We start from the raw sequence: 9,297 nt of genomic DNA, 5'->3' as shown, positions 1-9,297 counted from the left end.
ATATGGCATATTGAATGAATATCATTATTCTAATCATACTCTCTCTATTGGTCTACTGTTGGCTTGTGTTGAGTTCTTTAGTTCTTGGGGGAATTTTGGCCTAAGTCAAATTCTTACAAAAAGGATACTGAGATATCTAAAAGTTACAGAAGAGTATGGATTGTATTACAAGAGAAGTGATAAATTTGAACTAAAGGTATTCACTGAGTTAGATTGGGCAGGAAATATTGATGACAGAACAAGCACTAGTGGAGGTGTATTCTTTCTAGGAAAGAGATTGGTGTCGTGAACAAGCAAGAAATAGAATTGTATTTCCCAATTTACAATTGAAGTCAAGTATGTGGTAGCTACAGTGAACTATTCAAACATTATGTGGATCAAGCAATTATTGAAATATATGAAAGAAGTGATTACCGATCCAATGGTTATCTATTGTGATAACACAAGTGTTATTAACATTTCAAATAATCTAGTGATGCACACTAATACAAAGCACATTCCTATCAAGTATCATTACTTGAGGGAACTAGTACAAGATAAAGAAGTGAAGCTATAATATGTGAACACCAAAGAGCATATTGTTAACATATTCACAAAACCTTTACCTAAAGATGCTCATGAATATATTACAAGTAAATTAGGGTTGATTTCCCTAATCAAAGCTACTTAAGGAGGCAAGGTGTATTGCATCAAATGTGCTAATCAAAATATATTACACCTTGATGCAATATAGTTCTACTTCGGGACATGCCTAAGGTAGATATTCAAGTACATCATAATAGATCAGTCATAAACAGATGACAGAAATCAGCCAGACATACAAAATCTACATAACTCAAATATATGAAGAGATTGAAGCTAAGAAAGCTAAAGTGTCTTTGGCATTATTGTCAAAGAGGGAGAGATAGAAAAAGAGGGAGGCATAATTAAAAAGAGGGAGACATAAGTAAAAGAGAGAGAGAGATGGATAAAGGAGAGATTTATTATCTCAAAGGGAGAAAATCTTTTTGGATTGTATGGTAACCAAGTTAGCTACTGTTACTATTGATATGTAGAGATTGTTGAAATATAGAGATTTTTTCATTAATGTCAAAGAGGGAGATTGATGGAAACTTACAATTGGAACAATTGTTGTTTTTTCATTGGTGTCAAATCTATTGATAAGACATATTGCTACCTAATCTAAATGTCATATCTATTTGATTTATGAGGATGATTTGAGAAATTGCTCATAACAATAGCACCTAGAGGAAAGGTTGAGTTATCAAAAGGAAGCTACAATTGATATTTGATTAGATATACTTTGATAAAGAAAATTAGTTTTTTATGTCAAGAAAGTTAAGCCAAGCTAAGCAATAAAGTAAAAGGAAAAGGAATGTCAAGTGATCTAGTGTTAATTGAGGCATAGACATTAGTGCCAAGCAAACCTAGTGTTGATTGAGCATCAGTATCAACTGAGATTGTTAGTCAATATCGAGCCAAGAAGTTGTACAATGCTCAAGTTTTTAGTGATGATCGAGTGTCAGAACTTAGTGATTGTCGAGTGATACTGCTGAAGATGAATTTGAGGAAATCATGATTCTCAGCTGACTCAATTGATTTCTTGAGAGATGTAAACTATGTTGAAGATTAGATTGATGAGTTGGATCATTAAATTCAAGGTGAGGATTAGGTAAAGACCTAACAAAAAAATTCCATAGAAGTTTCTAGAAGAAGATCAAGAATATGGATAGATATAGTGAATCGTGTTGAACCTGATCGTAAACCCTATGATCTACAGTGATTGTTGGAAATGGTAAAGAAATAATTTCCTACTTAAAGAGGTACAAATCCAAACAAATAATTGAGGAGTTCAAGTATATGCAAGAGACACATATAGATAGAGGTGGATCAGAAGTGCACAAGTTTGTGGGTGAATGCAAAGGTAAAGGAGAAATCTTGCAGAGATGTTGATAGTGATAAGTGAAATCTAAGCAAGAAGGGTTAAGTATTTTAAAAAAGGGGAGATTGATTGCTTGAAGGGTTGCCGAATGAATCAATAACAAAGATGACAATGGAGATCTTATTAGTGAATTGGCATCTAAACTGAACAGAGATCTAAACTTGTAAAGTGAGTTGTAATCACACAGATTAAAACCCTACTATTTTCTTTATAATCATTGTAAACAATTTGTATTAAAATCATTTTAATAGAGGTTGACCTAACAATCATTTGAAGGACTTAACAGTCTATGTAAATCCTTTCTCAAGGTGACAATCTGAATGGAATGATCAAAGTCCTCTAACAAGGTCACTCCTAATAGGTTGATTAAATCCTCTAACCAGGTCACATTTAATAGTGTGTATTGTAACCTTTAATAGGACTGGCTCCTAACAAAGCTCACTTTGAAAGAGTGAAAAATTGGTGACATGTTGTTGGTGGTTTTTCCCAAATTGGGTTTTCAAGTAAAAATCCTAGAGTCAAAAGAATGTTGAATGCTTTATATGTCTAATATTTTATATTCAGCAAAGCATGTTATATTTGGAATAGTAAATTTGGTTTACAGTAGAGACCGAGTAATAGTAGAGATTGCACAATAGCAAGATAAGAAAAATAGTAAGAGTTTTATTGTTTAATTGTTCAAATGATACTTAAGGACCTTGAGTAACTTATTCAACCCTCGTCTTAGTTATTCTAAACATTTCTAACATAGGTGTCAAAGTGCACAACAAAAAATGATGTCAAAACAAACAAACAAAAAGACAAAAACAAAAGTTGAACTTAAGGGAGTCTACCATCACAATTTCATAATGATTCACTCCAACAAGGCATGCAGATATATTGTTGTCAACCCAATATTCATGACTAATATATAATAAAATGCATCGACCAATATTTTAATAGTATGATTCATAGTTGATTTAGGCAGATCTAGCTTACTAGAATGTATCACAAATTTTAGTTGTAGGTCTATATTCATGTACCCTAATTCACTTTAAGTTATGTACCCTAATCATTATAATTGTCCCCAATCACATCCTAGAAATCCTTAAATCACACTTTCTATCTTGGGAATAAAAAATGATTTTATACCAATTTGGCAAGCTCATCTAATAAAATTACAAAGTTATAAAGAGATTTTGATAAGCTTTTGTGAAACAAATCACCATAGGTTTATGAAAAAACCAATAGAAATTTTTTTGGCAAGTGCACCAGGGGGTTTCAAAGGTTATAAAGGACATTAAGATGCAAATAAAGTTGTCGTTATAATAGTCATAGAGCTATAAAATAGTGAATGTGTGACAATAACAACTCCATCTTCTAGAACTACACACACACACACACACACACACACACACACACATAAAGGAAATTATATGTTTTATCAAGATATTCTATCCATGACAAGTTCATGTTCTAAAATCTATACACATATGTACAAATGAAAAGAAATTATATATCCTATGAAGACATATTTTGCACATGTATATTATATATATTAGTAGGCACAATCACTTTTATTCACAATCTAAATGCACCAAAATTTCCATCCATCATAATAGTACTCGAGGCATTAAAATTTTGAATAAGACTATGAAGATTCATAAGCAAAAGATGTGGTAAAAGTACATAATAAGAATATGATTTTATATACTATTAGAAAAATGAGGCTTCATCATCATTCATGTACTTTGATAATCACTGATACTCAGCTAGATATTTGGACAAAAATAAGGCAATACAGGATATCATTGGTGCAAAAGGATATCCAGTAGTAAGCTTCATAACACAAAATAATAATGAGTGTATGATCACAGGGTCTCTAGGCTCAATTAGGATTTCACATTAAGACACTTAGTTTCTTAATAAGAACCTTGAATACACAACGTTGAGCTTAGTCAGTTTTTAAAAAGGTAAAATTGGAATGATTAGTATTATTTTCAATATCCTCCTAGCATACTAGTAATCACTCACAATCATATTCCCAATCAATAAATAAAATATAGGAGACAACGAAGATCACCTAGAAAATAGCCTAAAAAGCCCTTATATATGACTCAAGTCTTTCATGTTATTCTAAACCCAATTGTAACATTCAATAAAGATTGTACATTTTCCTCCTAATGGTGAATAGTAATCTCTAAAAGTTTTGACTGGCTAGTTGTTGAACGCACATACCCTATAACATGTGGATAGGGTTTTTTGGTAGTGATATAAAAATAGTGAATACATGACAAAGTAAAACCCTAACTCACATTTTCCAAACAAAAGTGCAGGCATATGAGATTTATATTTGTATCTTAAAAAATGCACAAGAATGAGGGTTCCCAACTTGGAAATTTTGTATGCATGTGCTGAATCTCTTGCCCCAAACTGTGTCTTCCCAACTCCTAGAAGTGTCCTTATTCCTCTTTGATGGGGACACAACCCAAGACAAAAATGAATGCAACATTAAAAGGGGAATATAATTATTAGAATTGATATGCTATTACATCTAGTACAACAAAAATAGACTCCACGACATGCCTTATGGGCTTACAATGTTATTAGATTCTAGAGAAAACCCTTCTCATAGTACCTTCTCCCAAACTCCACCAAAAACTCCTTTATAATGCCAGGAATGTCCTTAAGTAAACCAAATTAGGTTTAGGGTTAGGAATACATTTTAGAATATGTCATTTAGAATCCATTGCCAAAACAGAAGGTTCTAGAAAACATGTTAGAAGTCAATGTAAAATTAGAAGAATTCAGAAATGGTAGTCCAACTTCTAAGAGGCATAACTTTTGATCCAGGACTCTGATTGATGAATTGTTTACATTTCTGGAAAGCTCTCTAAGAACTTTATAGTCCTATGGACTATTTTTCTTGTCCCCCATTTTTTAGGCCTATATGAGGCCTATTAGTGCCTCAAATCTGACTTTGAAGTGCTCTTAGGAGGTCTCCAGGCAACTTAAAACTGCAATAACTTTCAAACTATAAAGCCTTTTGACTTGATTCTTTTTTTGGAGTGATTTAAATTAAAATTATAATCATCTCTCCGACTTAAACCCTCTAACTTGTTATAATTATGGCTCAATTACAAAATAACCTATTTTTTACATTGGCACATATCCCAAGGTGCTCAAAAACTCTAACCTAGAAAACCAATAATGGAACTATGAGAGTTGGAATCTTTATTTGACCCAAATGGGTATCTAGAAATGAAAAAATCTTAAATAGAAACTAAAACTAAGCATATTTTTGGGTGATACAAGATTGCTCTTACACCATTGGATGCCTCTACATCACTCTGTCTGCCTCCCCTTCATGTCTCCAACTTATGTCTCTTCCCTCATTCCTCTTTTCACAAAAAATAGAGTATTGCCATTAAGATTTTCAAGGTATGGCCATTAATTTTGCCACACACACTCGCTATCCAGATAAGGTCATTTAATTTTTTTTCTAAAATTTCCCCTACCCCACGAAATGAAATGTAGTGTGAATTAAAGCCATGGTTATAAAATTAGAAAATTTTGTGCAAGGTAAAGCAAAGTTAGGATTAAAAAGAAAAGAAAAATAAGACCATACCATACAAATGTATTTGTTTTAGATAAGTAGAGAGAATACCTATTACTATTAATCAATATAATTATATATTTATTAATATATTTATTATTATTAATATACTTTTGTTTGTATTTCAAACTATCAAGATTCGCATTTTGGCCTCACATTTTTTTATGGCAATATAATAGATCAAGAAATATGAAAATAAAAAATAAAAATAAATAAATAAATAAATATATATATTCTTTTTAACTTCCACATTGAAACAGAAGAGAATAAACAAGAAATAGAATTAAAAATGTCTAGGTGATGTGTGCTTGTAACTAGACAATTCAAGTCATTGTTATAGACGAACTAGCCTCCTCTACCTCAACTATACTCTCACCTTCCAACTATGACCACTCAAAAACTTGCAAATACATATTAGTGGGTCAATGTCCCAAAGTCAAACTTAAAATAACATAATTATAGATATTTTAGTTGGCATAATTAAATATGATAATATTCCATCTACATCTTAATATTAACATTAGACAATATAGATTGTCAAGCCTCCCTTTAGAATACTAGCACGAAAACATTTTTAAGGGAATAGTGGGATCTTTGGGGAACTTATTGTTGTTGATCAGGCTACGATAGCGAAATAAAAACTGAATAGTGCTAGGTTATATGTGAATGTGGCTAACCTAAATAACCTTCCTGATAAGGTGGAACTATTTTCAAAACTTGGGAAAAATAATCAAGAAGTAACCTATGAGGATCTCCCAAATACTTGTTTTTCTTGTAAAAAATAGGGTTATTGGGTTAAGAACTATCCTACCAAAAGAAAAAATCAAACTAAGGGTGTTAAAGAGGACAAGAAGAAGGAGGAAAAGATTCAGAAGAAAATATGGAGACCAAAATCTAATGGTCAGAATGAAAAAGAAAATAATCTTAATCCTAGAACTAGTTTTGAGAATGAAAAAAAGAATTCTTTGAATTCTGATAAGCAGGATGATGGTCTTGTTTTGTCTAGGCAAGAAACCCACTTGCCTCATTTGATGAAACAAATTGTTATATATCATAAGAATGCCTTTAAATGGGAGGATTTTATTGAATAGGAGGAAATAGAGGAAGGAGAAATTATGGAAGTGAGAACCAGACATTTGATTTTGGAGAAAATGCAAAATGGGGAAGATTTATTGTTGGAGGAAGTGCAAAATGGGGAAGTTCATACTTCTTAGTTTCAACAAAATGGGGAAGTCCATGCTACTAAGATTGAAAATATTGAATCTTAGTCTCTTGAAATATCTCTATGTAATGACTCAATTCCTCTTTGGAATGAATCAAAACCAGAGTAGAAAAGCCTGGAAAAGCTAGACCTAAAACAAAAATAGAGCCAGAAGAAAAAGACTGAGAAGAAAAACTCTTTAATTCGTAAGAGAATTGAGACCTAAAGTATTAAAATGGAGCAAAAATCTAAGGTGGAGCAATAGACTAAGGTTAAACCAAATGTGGGGACACCATAAAAATTGGAAAGAAAATCTTCAAGGAAAACAAGAGAAATTGAAAGCTTACAGAATATTGTTGATGGAAGACAAGCAACTATTCTAGATTTTACCCCTAAAAATAAGCATGAAAATCATTACTTGGAATATTAGAGGGATGAATAGTAATCATAAATTGGATATTTTTCGTAATTTGTTAGGGAGCATAAACTAGATATCTTTCTACTTCAAGAAACAAAGATGGCAAAGGAAAGAGCTGAAAAGGTCAACTCTTTCAAGGAATACTGTTTAAAGGCAAGTAGTTTGGAAGAGGCTTCAAGAGGAACTCTAATACATTGGAAAAAAATCCCTATTTTTTGGTCTTGTTATAAATGAAAGTAAGCACTTTATGGTGGTTAAAATGACTAGCTTATACGAGAACTCTGAGTGGTTCCTAGTCATCATGTATGCTCCTAATACTAAGAATTCTAGGAAAAAAGTTTGGAAAACTCTATCTAATATTAAGAGAAAAAAATAAAATGGTAGATGGATCTTTATGGTTGATTTTAATGTTCTCCTTTATGATTAAGAGAAAAAAGGAGGAAATCTTAGTTAGCTTGATGGGAGGTTGGACTTAATGGAATTCATTAATAATGAAGGGATTATGGATATGGATCTCCATGGTATAGAATTCACTTGGACTAATAAAAGGATCGGCAATGAATGTATTCAAGCTTGTTTGGATAGGGCTTTGATATCTCTGGATTGGACCAATGATTTTGTTTGTAAACTGTAAGCTTTCTAGAAAGTGGGATCAAATCATTTTCCTCTTATTTTTACTAATGTTAAGGTTTATTCTAAGAAAAGCTATCCATTCAGACTTGAAAAAATGTGGATGCAGCACCCACATTTTAAAAGTAAATTTGAGGAATGGTGGAACATTGAAGTTGAAGGGACTTCTCTTTATAAAGTGGCTACTAAACTTAGAAATGTCAAAAAAGAGGCTAAAATATAGAATAAAAGATGTTTTGCCAACATTTTTGAGATCAAACCTAAAATTAAGGAAGTATTGAAAATTATCCAGGATAAGATACAGAAGGAAGGGTATCCTCCTAATCTGGTTAGAGAAGAAAATGCTAAACTAACTAATTATCATGATATTTTCACTAAAGATGAAATATATTAGAAGCAAATGTCAAGACATGTTTGCTTGAAGGAAGGGGATAAAAACACTAGGTTTTTTCACCTTTCTACAGTGAAGCATAGGGCCAAAACTCACATCTCTAATCTTAGAATAGGTGATAGGAATATCACTGAGGAAAAGGATATTTCGAAAGAACTGGTTTCTTTCTTTGCTTCCCTTGTGATAGCTGATCCTAATATTGATATTCTTAACCAAGAGGAAATCCTTAGCGTCATTCCCCCTTTGGTTACTAGAGATGAAAACAAGATGTTGGGATCTATTCCTAATGATAAGGAAATTTAACAGGCTATTTTCTCCTTAGGTGGGGATAAATCTCCTAGCCTGGATGGATTTCCTATGTTCTTTTTTCAGAAAGAGGGGAATCTGGTTGGGAAGGATGTTTGTTGTGCTGTCAAATAATTCTTTGGGGCTAAAAGAATGTTGAAAGAGATTAATTCTACCTTTTTCTACCTTATTCCTAAAAAGGTGGGTGTTGATTCCCCATACCAATTTAGGCCTATAAGTTTATGCAATTCTTTTTATAAGATCATTTCTAAGGTTCTCACTTCTAGATTACTCTTAGTACTTCTAGAGATAATTGTTGAACAACAGAATGGCTTCATTCCAAGTAGAAAAATTCTAAACTCTGTCATAGCTATGCATGAGAATATCACTCTTTATTTTTTTCTAATAATTAGGGTTTCATTATGAAAGTTGATATTGCTAAAGCCTATGATAGAGTGAAGTGGGCTTTCCTTGAAAAGGTGTTATTGGCTTTTGGTTTCAATAATAATGTTGTGTGGATTGTTCTTCAACTCATCTCTACCTCTTCAATTTTTGTTTTGGTTAATGAGTGTTCTTCTGCTTTCTTTAATCCCTCTAGAGGTCTGAGATAGGGAGACCCTTTATCTCCTATTCTTTTCACCATTATGGCTGATTGCTTGGGAAGGTATATTGGGAAATTGGTTCAGGATGGTGATATTAAAGGCTTGTAACCCTCTTCTCAGCCCCTTATCTGCTTCCATGGTTAGTTTGTTGATGACACTATTTTTATGGGCCAAGCTGATGTTAGGGAAGCTAGAAATCTGAAAAAAATCTCTAAGCCTCTACTCCTAGGCCT

Source organism: Cupressus sempervirens, chromosome 3 (genome assembly GCF_028749045.1).
Source record: "Cupressus sempervirens isolate cs-2001-9-10 chromosome 3, ASM2874904v1, whole genome shotgun sequence".
Taxonomy (NCBI): Eukaryota; Viridiplantae; Streptophyta; class Pinopsida; order Cupressales; family Cupressaceae; genus Cupressus; species Cupressus sempervirens.
The sequence above is the reverse complement of the archived record's forward strand: the minus strand, read 5'-3'. Positions refer to the sequence as shown.